The following is a 15,995-nucleotide window of genomic DNA, read 5'->3' as shown; positions in this document are numbered from 1 at the left end:
ATTAAGATGAGAAATAAATTTAGGGAAAGATGATACATAGATGTAGGACCATAACTTGAAAGGGTGTTGTATTACATGGAGCAGGTTTTCTAAGGAAGCAGAGGTATGGGAATATTTGAATGGGAAAGGGAAGTAAATAAAAGATAAGGATAAGTTGGGATTTGGGTAGAATTCTTACCCTTGACCAACTACTCGACAATCAGGATTATGTCCAAAAAACATCAAAGATAAAAGGGGAAGAAATATGTGTGTGTATTTGTGTGTGTGTATGTGTATAAAACAGCTTTTCTATAATAGTCAAAAATAGGAAACAAAAGAACCTACTGAAGAATGGTTAAATAAGTTGTGATATAGAACATAATGCAATGTAATAGAATATTGTTGTGTGATAAATTGTGAAATACACAATTTTAGAGGAAATGGAGAAGACCTTTATGAATTGATGCTGATGCAGAATGGAGTGAGCAGAACTAGAGCAATTTATACAATGATAGAGAAAAGCAACTGTGAATGAGTTTAGAACTTTAATTAGCACAATACACAAAAGAATGAAATATGCTACTTGATTTCTAAAAGAGAAGTGATGAATTTAAAATGTAGAAAGACATATTTTGGGACATGTAGATGTTTGTTGAAGGATTTATTTTTGTTTTGTCTTATTTTTCTTTTCTTTTTTTGCTTGTTTTTATTTGCTTAAGGGGAAGGAACAGATTAATTCAAATTGAAAACTTTTTAAAATAGAAAAAGGAAAAAAAATCAAGAGGAAAAGCTTCCAGGGGAGGTAGGAGAGGAGAGATAAGAGGCATGAGCAAAAGGGATGGTGTTATTAAGAAGAATAGATAAATATAATTAACTCCATTTTTGTGTATGAAGAAATTGAGCCTCAGAGACGTTAAGTGACTTTTCCAGGAATCCATACTTAATAAATATTAAAGTGAGATTCAAGCCCAGTTCTCTTCTTGACTACAAGGTCAGCATATAAGCCTCAGTGTCAAAGAAAGATTGAAGAAGAGATAGACTGGAGGTAGGAAGGTCAATTAAGAGAATTTCACAATTCACACTTTTACAAAGTGAGAACAGATAAGAGCTTGAACAAGGATGGTTTCAATGAGATTTGAGTAGAGGACATAAGGGAGAAGCAGAACAGTTTTCTCACTTATAAAATGAGGGAGTTTGGCTAGATGACACCTTGGGTTCTTTCCAATTCTGAATCTATGACAACAAGTTTTTTATGATGATTCCATCAATCAATCAATGTTTATTATGGGCCCATGGGTATACCAGCTATTGTAATACATGTTAGGAATGCAAAAACAAGAATGAGCCAATCTAAGAATTCTTTGAAGAAAGTTTTTAATGTGCTATGCAAATAAAGGTATTAAAATATTCATAAATTGGCACATTATTTTGATACCTCTAATATCTTAGAGTTTTATCAATAATCAGAGTATTGCCTCTGAGCTTATAAGTATCAGCCCTCAGGTTGATTGAAAATAGAACAGAGACTGATATCTCAACTTAATATTAACCCTCATCAAATTCAAGAGCCCTGTGGAATCTCATCCGTCAACTTCTTTTTAAGACTTCCATAAAGGGAATGTTCCATATATACAAATTTTTCTAAATTATCTATGCATAAGTAAATTATGATTTAGGAATGACTTATAGGAAAATGAAGCTTAGTGCAGCTTAATAGAATAACTAAATTTAAGGGATCTTTCTTTCTAAAACTTGATTTTTCCACTACTAGTGCATTGATTTATTATCAGGAAGACCAACCTTCCCTCCAATAAGTCAATGAATCAATCAATAAGCATTGATTAAGTACCTACTATGTACAAAGACACTCCCTATGGTTTTCACTTTTTCCCAGACTTAATCCTGTAGTAAACATAGAATAGTTCCCTTGCCAATGTTTGTTTTATCATTTCAAAGTCAATGAAGGAAAAATAACCTTCACATTAATGATCACACTTAAAGAAGACTTTGCAACCTTTCCCTTTTACCCTCCCTCTTGGGAGTCTATTTCTCCTAGGGCTTAGTCTGTTATAGGGACTACTATTTTTGATGTTGGAATATGAGTGATTATTTGGGTCAGGGCAGGCAATACTTTGGGGCAACTTTGGGGGCTTGGGGTCAGGAAGAGCTGAGTTCAAATCTAGTCTCAGACACTTATGAGCTGTGTGACCCTGGGAAAATCACTTAACCCTGTTTGCTTCAGCTCCTCATCTATAAAATAGGCTGAGAAAAGAAATGGCAGTATCTCAGTCAGTATACTCCAGTACTTCTGTAAAGAAAATCCCAAATGGGATCATGGTGAGTCAGACAGAAAAACAATTTAACAACAATTTAACTAACATCTTGGGGAAAGTAGGAAAGACTTCTTGCAGAGGGTAGCATTTTAGTTGAATTTTGAAGGGATTCCAAGAGGCAAAGATGCAAAGGGGTAAAAAAGGGATAAAAGTTAAAATTCAAAGATTGTGAGATGGAGAGTATTGTTAGTAAGGATCAGTAAGTAGGCTAGTATAGTAGTATAAGTAGGCTAAGACTGCTGAATGTATGGAAGGGACTAATGTGTAAGAAGGCAGGAAAGATCAGGAGGAGCCATGTTGCACAGAATTGTAAATGTCTAATAGAAGAGTTTATATTTGATCCTAGAGATCATAGAGAACTATTGGAATTGAGAGTGACATGATCAGAACTTTAGGAAGACCACTTCAGTGGAAGATGGAGCAGGGAAGCACTTGATGGAAACCAATTAGCATGCTATTATATTTGTCCAAGTGGGAGAAGATGAGGGACTGAGCTGTGAGGGGACATATATGAGAGATATGATAAGATTTAGTAACCCAGTGGATTTGTAGGGTGTACAAGAATTTAGAGTCATGATTAATATCCTCAGTTGCAAACCTGAATGACTGGACGTTTGGTTGTATAATTGACAGTGATAGTTTAGAAAAGGGATAAGTTTGGGGGGAACGGTAATGAATCTTCTTGTTTTAGACATGTTGAATTTGAAATGTCAAGAGGCATCCAGTTTGAAATGTTCAATAGGCAGTTGGTGATGTGGAACTAAAGCTCAAGAAAGAGGCTAAGGCTCAATATATAGATCTAGCAGTCATTCACTTAGAAATGATCGATGAAACCAAGGGAGCCGATAAGGTCACCAAGTGAGAAAGTAAAGTGAGAAAAGAAAAAAAATTCTAGGACAGAGCCTTGTAGTACATTCAATGATAAGGATGAAGATTCAGTAAAGAATACTGAGAAGGAACAAAAAGAAAGGGAGTAAGACAAATTATCAAGAAGAAACTGTTAGTTCTATTAGTTAAGCTGTTAGTTAAAGTGGCCAGTTATTTTATAATCAGAAGGTAAAGGCAGAAATAAAAGGATATATTAGTCACCTACTGAAACAAACTTGGAAATGAAAACTACCAGGAACAATATAGCCAAAATACAAACTTCAGAAGACAAACTGGAAATGCAACTAGGAAGAAGTACTGATCAAGTACTGATGAGCCACAGTCAAAATTACACAAGACTTAGCAGTGACCAGTGGGAAGTTTGGAATACAATTTTCTAGAAAACAAGTGAGATAGGATTATAGACTAGAATAACTTAGCTAGAAAAACTAAGTATAATTCTTGGGGCAGGAGGGCAGGAGCATGGGATATATCTTTAATGATAAAGAATATTTCAAAGAATTCCTAATAAAAAGACTAGCTTTGTAAAAAAAAAAAAAAAAAGTTTAAAGATAATAGTTAAAAGAAACATAAAAAGGAAAAAAACACAAAAAGAAAATATGAATGAACAATGATAAAACTCTCAATTGTGATAAAATGCTTTCATTCTAATATGGAAATATGATGCAAATGTTCCCATTGAAACCTAGTTTCATTAGGGATCATAGAGGGAGTCTAATTAGATAAAAGGACTGGAAGTAGTTCTATATTTCTTTAAGAGAAAACTGAAAAGGATAAGAGGTAGAGGAAGGAAGGTTGGGGGAAATTATCACAAATATCAGGGTACACAAATAGACATCTATGCAAATGAGGAGGGAGTAAGGGAGAGTGGCTGAGACTTGAATTTCACTCTCAATTGAACTAGTCAAAGGAGCAAATCTTTGTGTATACATATACCATTGGGTATAAAAATGCTTCTCACTCAACAGAGAAATTGAAGAGAACTGGGAGAAGGCAGGAAATAGAATGGAAGATAGATTAAGAGAGGGATTAGTCCTAAGCAAAATTAATTCTAAAAGATGTACAAAAAATCTTTTTGAGGTGGCAAAGTATGGGAAACTGGTGGTAATGGTAGATGACCATACATTGGAAATTGGCTGAGCAAATTATGGTATATCATTGTGATAGAAAACTAGTGTGCTGTAGGAAATGAAGAAGGGGATAGTTTCGGAGAAACCTAAAAAAACTCATATAAACTGATACAGAATGAAATGAACAGAATGCACAATGATGATATGATAAAGATAAAAATTTTAAAAAATTAATAATTCAAACAGGTGTAATGATCAATTATGATTCTAGAGGACTAATGGTGAAATATTCTCCCTACTTGCTAATAAATGAAGGACTCCTCATGTCATTGATCCTCTATGAGAACAAAGGACAAACAGCAGTAATGCTTGACTAGGATCATTGAGTCAGCAAGTGTCCAATGTAAGATTATAACCCACTTTTACTGAATCCAAGATTTCTCTCTGTGTGTCTTTTTGTCTCTATCTCTGTCTCTGTCTGTCTGTTTCGCTCTCTGTCTTTGTCTCTCTCCCTCCCTGCCTCTCTCTGTCTCTGTCTCTGTCTCTTCTCTCTCTTTTCCCCCCCCCCCCCCCCCCGAGATAGTTAAGTGGTACATTAGATAAAACACTGGACCTGTAATCAGGAAGACCTGAGTTCAAATTCCCTCTCAGACACTAGTTGTGTGCCCTTGGACTTGCCTCCAACTCTAAAATAAGAATAATAATAATGACATTTATGGCATAGAGCTGTTGTGAGGTTCAGATGAGATACTTGTCAAAAGCACTTAGCACAATGCCCAACCCATAGTAGGTACCATATAACTTCTTATTCCCTTCCTTCATGTCATATTGCCTCACTTATCTTCCATAAGGAAGAGGGACTATACCTGTGATTTCATTGGTACAGGGAACTCCCAGATGAGGAAACTCTCTCTCCTAGTGCAGATTGGCACAATCTTTGCAATTTTTAGTCTTAGACGGCTGTCTAGAGCAAGTTAAGTGATTAACTCAGACATAGGTCTGAGACTTGTCCTCTATCCACTATTCCATGCTATCTTAAATTTATGTAAGACAGAGCTAACATTCTGTTATGTGCTAAAGAAGTGTACTTGGAGCACTAAACTAGTTGAACAACTACAGAAGACCAGGTATTCAATAAGGAATTGTCTAATAAGGTAAATAAAGTATGTATGCACATGAGATTTTCTTGAGAGGCTGAGAAAGACCTTTGTAGTCTCAAAATCTTACCCTACATTTCCACCTATTTAATCTGTGCATAATTCAAATTTCAAATTCCATAGGCAAAGTAGGGGTTGGGAAAAAGGCTTAGGCCAAATTTATAAATAATGCTTGTCAATTCAAACCTTATATAAATTTCACTTATAATTCCTTATTCTTTCCCTTGGGGGATGGAAGGGTAGAAGAGAAGGCTAACATTTTGCTCTAATGCTGAGAAAACAGATGTCTAGTCAATTCTAAAGAAACTGGTTGAAAAGTGAAAAAAGGTAAATTGTCAGTTTTGTTATTTTCTTCATAAAATGCCAACAATCTTTTTTGTGTGTTTGTTATTTTTTATTTTTAAGTAATAGCATTTTATTTTCAAAATATATGCAAAGATTGTTTTCAGCTTTCACCCTTGCAAAATCTTTTTCCAAAATTTTCTCCCTCTCTTCCCCCAATACCCTCCTCTCTCCAGCAAGTAATCCAATATATGTTTAAACATGTACAATTCTTCTATTCATATTTCCACATTTATCATCCTGCACAAGAAAAATCAGATCAAAAAGGAAAAAAAAATAAGAAAGAAAGAAAACAAAAAGTAAGCAAACAATAACAAAAAAGGTAAAAATACTATGCCGTGATCCACACTCCAGTTCCCACAGTTCTCTCTTTGGATGCAGATGACTCTCTCCAGCATTAGTGTATTGGAATTGGCCTGAATCACTTCTCTGTTGAAAAGAGCAACGTCCATCACAGTTGATGATCACATAATCTTATTGTTGCTGTGTTTAATGTTCTCCTGGTTCTATTACTTCACTTAGCACCAGTTAGAACTCAGTTCACTTAGGTGATCATTTTTTATAGAACAATAAACATTCATACATCATAACTTATTCAGCCATTTCCCAACTTATGGGCATCGACTCAGTTTCTCAGTTCCTTGCCACTATAAAAAGGGCTGCTACAAACATTTTTGCACATATGGGATATAGGCCCAGTAGAGACACTGCTGGATCAAAGGATATGCACAGTTTGCAAACTCTTTGGGCATAGTTCCAAATTGCTTCCCAGAATGGTTGGATCAGTTCACAACTCCACCAGTAATGTAGTGTCCCAGTTTTCCCACATCCTCTTCAACATTTATCATTATCTTTTCCTGTCATCTTAGCCAATCTGAGAGGTATGTAGGGATACCTCAGAGTTATCTTAATTTGAATTTCTCTGATCAATAGTGATTTAGAGCATTTTTTCATATGACTAGAAATAGTTTTAATATATTCATCTGAAAATTGGCTGTTCATATCCTTTGACCACTTATCAATTGCAGAATGGCTTGTATGCTTATAAATTTGAGTCAATCCTCTAGAATTTTATCAGAATTCTTAGACATAAAATTTTCCCCCAGATTTCTGCTTCCCTTCTAATGTTGTCATTGTGTTTGTATAAAATCTTTCCAATTAAATATTGCCAAAATTATCCATTTTGCATTTTATAATGTTCTTTAATTCTTTTTTGGTCATAAATTCCTTATTTCTTCATAGACCTTTGAGGTAGATTATTCCTTGTTGTCCTAATTTGTTTATAACACCACCCTTTATGTCTAAATTATGAATCCAGTTTGACCTTATCTTGGTATAGGATGTTAGGTGTTGTTCACTGCCTAGTTTCTGCCAGAGTATTTTCCAATTTTTCCAGCAATTTTTGTCAAATCCTGAGTTCTTATCCCAGAAACTAGGGTCTTTGGATTTATCAAACAATAGATTAATATAGTCATTGACTATTGTGTCTTGTGAACCTAACCTATTCCACTGATCAACTATGCTATTTCTTAGCTAGTACCAAATGGTTTTGATGACGTCTGCTTTATAATATAGTTTTAGGTTAGGTACAGCTAGGTCACCTTTGTTTGCATTCATTCATTAATTTTCTTGAAATTCTTGATCTTTCATTCTTCCAAATGAAATTTATTATTTTTTTCTAGCTCTGTAATTTCTTAACAGTTTTATTGGTATGGCACTGAATGAGTAGATTAATTTAGGTAGAATTGTCATTTTATTAGTTTATTTTATTATTATTTATTTATTATTATACATTAGTTTATTATATTAGCTCCTACTCAGGAGCACTTGATATTCTTCCAGTTGTTTACATCTAACCGTGTGAAAAGTGTTTTGTAAATGTGTTTATATAGTTCCTGACTTTGTCTTGGCAGGTAAACTCCTAAACATTTTATATTATCTACACTTGTTTTAAATGGAATTTCTCTTGTATCTCCTGCTGCTGGACTTTGTTGGTAATAAATAGAAATGCTGATGATTTATGTGGATTTATTTTGTATCCTGCAATTCTGCTAAAGTTATTGTTTCTAATAGTTTTTAGTTGATTATCTAGGATTCTCTAAGTGTAACATCATATCATCTGCAAAGAGTGATAATTTTGTTTCCTCATTACCCACTTTAATTCATTTAATCTCTTTTTCTTATTGCTAAAGCTAACATGTCTAACACAATATTGAATAATAATGGTGATAGTGGGCAAGCTTGTTTCCCCCCGATCTTATTGGGAAGTTTCTAGGTTATGTCTATTGCATATGATGCTTGCTGATGATTTTTGATAGGTACTATTGATCATTTTAAGGAAAACACGTATTCCTATGTTCTCTGATGTTTTCAATAGGAATAGGTGTTGGATTTTGTTGAATGTTTTTTCTGCATCTATTGAGATAATGATTTCTGTTAGTTTGGTTATTAATATAATCAATATGCTAATAGTTTTCCTAATATTAAACCAGTCTTGCATTCCTGGTATAAATCTTGGTCATAGTGTATTACCTTGGTGCTAACTTGCTGTAATCTCTTGGCTAATATTTTATTTAAGATTTTTGCATCACCAACAATTTAAAAAAAATGTATGTGATAGATTTTGGTATTATGCACTTAGAAACAGAATCATTAGTGACACTGGTTAAATGATGAGAAATTAAGTCTATGTCTACACATATAAATTAGTGTGGGAAGAAAAAACATTAGGTATACAAACTTTATGTCATTTAGTCTACTCCTTTAATTTTGTAAAATAAATTAAGTGAAGTCTGGAGAAGTTGTGACCAGAACAAGGTTACCAAATGCCACAGGTGAGAATTGAATCCTAGTCCTCTAAATCATTGACTTCAGTCCAAACTAGCCCTTTTTAAAAAATGCATTCAATTGTTATGAATCCACTGGTTCTTATATGTCTGTTTTTCAAACTGGGTCTATGTATAGAAATGATAGGGAGAAAAAAAATGAGTGGTGATGGTTTAGAATGTTGTGGAGAACTAAGAAGCATAGAATGTAGGGTTAAAAAGTGTCACAATATAGGAAATCACCCCTCCAGCTAGTCTCATAGCCTGGAGGGGAGGGACAGCTGAGATTTTCTCTTCTGTCACAAGATTTCTTTTTGCAAGCCTGTAGGTTAACTGGGAAACTGTTCAATTAGCATAAAAATTCCATTCTTTTTATACACTGCTTTATAGGACTTTTTAATGTAGTGTAATGTTTGACAATAATTCATGCCTCCTGCTCAGTGGGTAGGTGAAAGGGGAAAAGAAAGAAATGCTACTATCAAAAGAGATGATTGAGTCTGATATGCCTTTTTCCCCTTATGTCCCCACCCCCCAAACACTGGTAGCTAGCTGGAAGGGATCATCTGGAAAGCCCCATAATGCACTTGGTCCATTTTATAGCTTGCCCTGGGAGGAAAATCCCTCCACCACCTGAACTGGCAATCAACTTATGCCCTGGAGCAAGAAGATTAATAATAGCCCTTGTCTTGAACCTGGCAAACCAACAGGAAACCTTCTACTGTTCAATAAGGAAATCTGGAAGGAAGACCTTGAAGAAATGCTTTTCTGCAAATTTGGACCTGTGCATCCCAAATAAAATAGTTACACTCTTCATGGTTTTTTTTGGGAAGGAAAACTCCGAGCATTTGAAAGGAGAACTCAAGATTTCCTTGTCTTATAGTATAGTAGGAATTTAATCCACTAAGGAAAAATTTTTCGTGCCTGAAATGTTTATCAAAACTGAGCTCTTCTCTCTGGCCCCATTGTGATGTATAAACCAAAGACACTCACAACCTCCCTTTGCTTAGCTTTAGGCTGGGAGGATTCTGGCTCAATCTGCAGTGCCAACTTTACAGATGGTATAAATATTGATCCTTGAGTGATCATTCGATAATCACACCAGCACAGTCCCCAGGCTTCGTATACATGCACAACTGATTGTTTTGAATTAATTTTTTCAATGATTTAATTCAGACAGATTGGTTGTTAGGTTTTACATGACATAAAATAACCAGCTTGACCATAATTTCTCTCTTTTAACCAGTTGTTTCTTGTGTTGTATAGATGTTTTCTTCCAGTAGCAGCTAATTAAGGTGAGGACTCTTAGTAGTTGTATGTGCTTGTACAAGTCATTTAACTTTTGCTTTCTTCAGTTTCCTTAACTGTAAAGTAAGATTAATAATGGCTAGCTTCTTGATGATAGATTCTTGCATTTTCAAGATAAAAGGATCTTCATTTCTTTCCAAGCTTTACCACCATGGGTACCTTTTCCCTAAATTCCCCCACTCTGCAATATTTTCAGTTACCTTTACTTTGTTTTTTTTTCCCTTATTAATATGTAAGCTTTTTTTTTTTTTTTTTAGAATAAAGACTGTCTTTCTACTTATATTTGTATTTCCAGGTTTTAACAGAATACTTCACATGTAGTAAGTGCTTAATCAATGCTTGTTAACTTGACTTGTTGACTACTATTACTGCTACTACTATGACTACTGTTATGATTAGTAACCCATACAAAACCCAATTCATTTTGCACTGTGAATAGTGGGAAATAATAAATAAGAGAATGCGACCAAGGTTAACCAGAGATCTTATGCATCCTGAGATCACTGTAGTAGTTGTGGACTGATAGGAATTCTGAAACGCTGGTAAACAGGGCTCTGAAAATATCATTTGAGGATTAATAACCCTAGCTAGTATGTTGAAACTGTTCCTATGGATCTAAGAAATAGGTGAAACGGCACAGGGTCAATTCACCAAGGAGGACAAGGAGTAGGTAGTCTTCCTTCCTGCTTTGGGACCATGAGAAGGAAGGTGACAGCAGAACCAATCATTAATATGTCCCTGATAGAAATGCTTTAGTGCAGGTAACACTAACAACTAAAGGAGTTAAGTGTACATGACATGAACTGAAGGCATAAGTTTTTTCATTATGTGTCACTATTATTATATTGTAACAAAATCAAAAACGAAGTTCACCATTGATAGACATGGACTTCATGCTGCTTTTTGTTAATAGTGCTTTCATTTCCAAGTCATACAATCAGCGCAAGACATACATAAAAATGAATCTTTCCTAAGCCTAAATTAGGCGAAATTGAGAATCCATTAAAGTGTGAAGAGGAAAAACTGGAGACTGATACCAAGGTCTATAAAAATCTTTACTTAACTAAAACTTTAGAAAAAATATCTAACAATGAAGTAGATGGTAGAAACAGCATCATTATCTTTATAAAGGAGATGAGTATACTAAAACTGGAATTCCCCAAAATTCTATTAGTTTGACAGCATGAATGCAACTAGCAGACCAAAGATATTTTTTAAAAAGCTATAACCATCATGAATGAATACATTTTCATGCAGTATTTGACAGAAAGTATAAACTATTTCAGATCCTGCACATAGCAGAAGCTGTTGCCATGGTAAGAACATCAGAAGACAAGGGGAAATATCAGAAAATGACCCTAAGGAGAAGCGTCAAACACCACAATGACAGAAGTGGCTTGAAAGAGGCATTGAAGATTTAAAGAAAGGCCCTGGAAGATTAAATCAATGTCTAGCTAACATGTAGTAGAAAAAAGTTGGAACACAATATTACTCAATTAAAAAGAACAAAAAAAATGTAGAACTGAGTCAATTAAAGTATACAAGAGATTCTAGATGCTTTGAATCAGCAATTGAAAGCAAAAAATAAAGTGTAACATAAAGAATCAAAACAGGAAAAAGAACTAAATAAACAATTCAGTATTAACCCAAACTTTAATGTAGAAAGTTGGGAAGAAATCAGGGAAAAGAGCTCCAGAAGAAGGCAGATGTAGAAAATTTATGGATATATGGGTTAGTTAATCCCAAAGCCCACTCATAGTGGACTCTCTTGTCCATTGGAAAAGAATGTCTTCATCAGTATGAGAAGCAGAGCAGAAGTGGAGAGTAAAAGATTGAGTCTTTTTCATTCTTTGCGGATCTCTCTAATCTTTTTGGGCCTTATAATTGTTTCAGGCTCTTCTGACTTCAGTCTTTCCACCATGTTCCTATCCCCTGGCTATACTAGACATTTAGGGGAATTTCTTCTTGGGTGAAATTTGAGACTCTCTCTTGGTTGACCTGAATTTTCTTGCTCCTAATGGGAGAATTCTTACAATCTATATTCTCTGGTATATAATTTCTAATTTCTGTTTTGCTATTGAATTAGATAAATGGGTTTCTTTGTTGCTTACTATGTATATTCATCACGGAACTGGTATTTAGTGGGAAAGGGATCAAGCCTTGAATATAAAGCTTAGGTCCATCTTTTTGCATTAGTGAACAGTATTCAGAAGTTTAGCTTGAACCTGAAAACTATACTCCATGGATTAACAATATTTGAGGAAGTAAATAATTTTAATTCTAGAATGGTATCTCTTCTCTCTGAAGAGAGCAGGGAGGTCAATCTTCTGGCCCCAAGCTCTTGATTCTCTTTATGGCAGGAATTCAATTATCTCTTGGATAAGGGCTGAGTGACAAAAGGATAAAGATAGCTATCTTGCCTGATTCAAGCCACACAATGTCATTCCTGTGCCACATGGGGAGCGGAGGGAACCCTCTGGTGACATCTCCATATGGTTTCAATAAATCTGAGTATATGGTAAACATTTCTTAACCTCAGAGTAATAATTTCGTAAGAAAAATATAATGCCTCAACAAACAGTAAAAAGTAGATTAACTCTAAGTAAAGTCTATAAAATGAATATGATCCAAGAGTAGAATCAAAAAGCCCTTAATGAGCAATATCTGCATGAAGTCAATCAACAATACATTTACAGAAAAACCTTGAAGAAAGAGCTGAGTTATACAATTTTTTGTATGTGGAAATGGAGGAATTTATAATGGCAACTCAGGACCAAGTCATTGCCAAAAGAAACTACAGAAGGTTAATCTTAAAGGGAGTACCTAATGTAGATTATTCAAGAAAAAGATAGATACTTTAAAACACTCTGCTACAGGCTGTAAACATCTATCACCTATCAAATCCCTTGCAAGGAGGAGATGATGACCAGAATTACTTATTAGATGCTTATTGTGTTTCATGAACCAATAGATGATAAATATTGATAGCTTATAAATATAGAGCTCAAAATATCCTAGATAAACAAATTGTACTAGTGTTAGTTATCATAGACTGAATTGTTTCCTACATTAGCCTCTATATAAAAGACATCCCAAAAAACCTCTTAAGCACAATATTTTGAATAGATGTCACCATGCCTAATATGCAAAAACTCTAAGCTATGTGGAATAAAAAGCTTTGAAAATATGAAGACTTAGCAGAGGAGATAAAATTTGCATGGGAATAAGATGAGATACATGTTATCTATGTTGTTCTATTACTGGATTTGTATCAAAGAGCTTTCATGAAACTTTAAAAATATGAGCTTACTTTCTAACACCTTCAATCAACTATGAAAATCAATTATTTCATATATCTATGCAATAATCTGGAGGATAGTCTATGTATTTGAATTTTTAATAATTATTAAAATAATAAAGCAAGATAATATTAAATAATTAAAACATATTTAAAATAACAGGAGACTTGTCCCAGAGCCATTTTTATCTGAACCTTATTGAAAAAGATGAAAATGAGAAGATGAAAATGAGAAAATCACACTAGCTGTCTCACATAAACACACACACACATGCATATAACACTATTTTAAAGTTTGCAAAGTATTTTATGTAATTTATCTGGCTTAATTTTTTCATCTGTAAAATGAAAGCATTTGTCAGAGAATCCTTCCAACTCTTAATATTCTATGACATCACTAGACCATTAGAATAAGAAGTGATCAATTTATTTTAGCTTAGCCTAAAAATTGAATTCTATTCAACTAAACCAATTGTTCAGTCAAGCTGAATTGACCTTGATCCTTTGAATTGAGTCCTCTCACATGTCAACCCCAACTCTGGTCTGGTTTTTGCTACTTCTCTGATGGATTTGTCTCAGTTTCAAGTAATTCATCAGAATCTCCTGAGTGCTCATGCATTTGGAAAGAACTGCCCATGCTAGAGCTGATGGCCTTTAGTACTTAGTCCCTCTACCATAGATACTTCTCTTCAAAGAAAAAGGAAGTACTCACATTTGTTTTCAAGTTGTTGTTGTTGTTGTTTTTTTTTTTTCTTTTTCTTTTTTGGTGGTTAGTTGTCCCAATGGTTTTCAGTCTTGCTGTGGCTGACTGACTTTATATTCGTTTTGCTTTCAGAATCATTACTATTCTGTCTAACAAGAATTTCTCACTTTTGGTTTGCTTCCTAGCCCTCTAGTGCTGAAATAATAGGGGAACAGAATAATAAATGTACATATTTGAATCCTGTCTTATGGTTTCATTAGTTAGTAACACATGTGTAACTTAAAATCTTTGAGGTGTTGAGAAATGATGTGATTTGCCTCAGTGCATGTAGTACTTGTATATGTATTTGACCCTGTCTTTTGGATGCTAAGGCTGTACTATTAATCACTGTAATAGGCTGCCTTCTCTGTAACAATCACAACCACAACAATACAATGGCTAAGAATAATTGACATTTAATGTTTTTAAAGCATTATCTTCTACTTGCTTAAATACCTTATATCCTGGGAAGAAAGGGGAAGGTCAAGAACAGTTGGGACTCTAGGGCCACAGTCATACAAGGTCAATTTTTGATAAAGAGTCAATATTTACAATGTAATATGTTAAGTGAGAGATGGTAGAATAGAACTAGCCTAAAAAAAGCTGGCTATAAGACTCTGGATAAGTTGTAATTTCTCTAAAGCAAAGCTTTTAAAACTTTTCCCACTTGTCATTCCTTTTCACTCAAGAAATTTTTATGAGATCCCATGTACATAAGTATATAAAATAGGTCTACATAGCAAACATTTACTGATAGGAAATCATAATTTTGCACCCTCCCATAAGACCTTATATGGCATGGCAACACCACAGTTTAAGAAGGGTTGCTCTGAAGCAACCTTATAAGAATATATATGGGGAAGCAATTATAGTTTAGTATTGCTAGAAGAATGACACATCCCAATGAAACTGTGGGGAGTTCCCTACACCAATGAAATTACAGGTAGAATGAGAAATGGACACCCTAGAGCAATTAGCTTTTTTTAGCCATTATGTTTATCTGGTCCTGCTAGAATTACTTGCTTTACAATTCTCTTTTTCTTACCTATTCTTTCTCTCTTTTTGAGGAAGGATGACTCTCCATCTCCTGGAATGTTCCAGTCATCCTTAAGAGTTACACATTTTGGAAGCAGAAAGGGATTTGTACTAATGGATTTTTCCCCCCTGTGTCCATGAAACACTGCTTGGTTCTGTTGTTGGGTTTGTAATCATCATAATTTAACTAGGCTAGGGGCACTAGTCTCTCAATTCACATTAAATATTCCCCTATTGCACAACGACTGTCATATCTTTGGGTATTTATTGTCTCTTTTTAGAGTCAGGGGGAAAAATAACTCTTGTACCTTTTATGAAATAATAGACTTCACCAAGTTTCTACACTGTCTCTTAAGACCAAGGTTAGCTCTCAGCAAAATTAAGTCCAGGAAGTTTTTCTGTGATATCCTTCCACCTTTCCATTCTATTTCCCATGTTTTCCTCTACTTCTTAAACTTTTTTTCTCTTATTCTCTGTCTTGTGTGCGAGTCATAATTAAGTTGTTAATGACTAATGATAGATTTCATTCAATGAATCAATCATTCGTATGTTCAGGGCATTAGGGCACTTCTTTTAGAGCTGATCCTGCTTTAATCCTGTGGGGAGAGACACATAAACAGCTCCTAGACACTAAGGCAGGTAAACACTAACCAGAACCTCAGGTTATGGATCCCTTGAGACCAGAGCATGTGCCCTTCCTGTCCCTCTGATGGATTCACTTTAAATCAGTAAGCATTTATTGACTTTTGTAACTATTCAGGCATTTTTCAGTTGTGTCCAACTCTTTGTGACCCCATTTGGGATTTTTTAGCAGAGTTACTGAAATAGTTTGCCATTTCCTTCTCCAGCTCATTTTACAGATGAGGAAACTGAGGCAAACAGAGCTAAGTGACTTACCAGGGTCACACAGCTGGTAAGTATCTGAGGCTGTATTTGAACTCTGGAAAATGAGTCTCCTGACTCTAGGCCCAGCACTATGTCCCTCTAGCTTCCATTGCCTATTCTTTATTGAGTGGAATGC

This window comes from Sarcophilus harrisii, chromosome 3 (genome assembly GCF_902635505.1).
Source record: "Sarcophilus harrisii chromosome 3, mSarHar1.11, whole genome shotgun sequence".
NCBI classification, from domain to species: Eukaryota; Metazoa; Chordata; class Mammalia; order Dasyuromorphia; family Dasyuridae; genus Sarcophilus; species Sarcophilus harrisii.
This window is presented reverse-complemented; position numbering follows the sequence as displayed.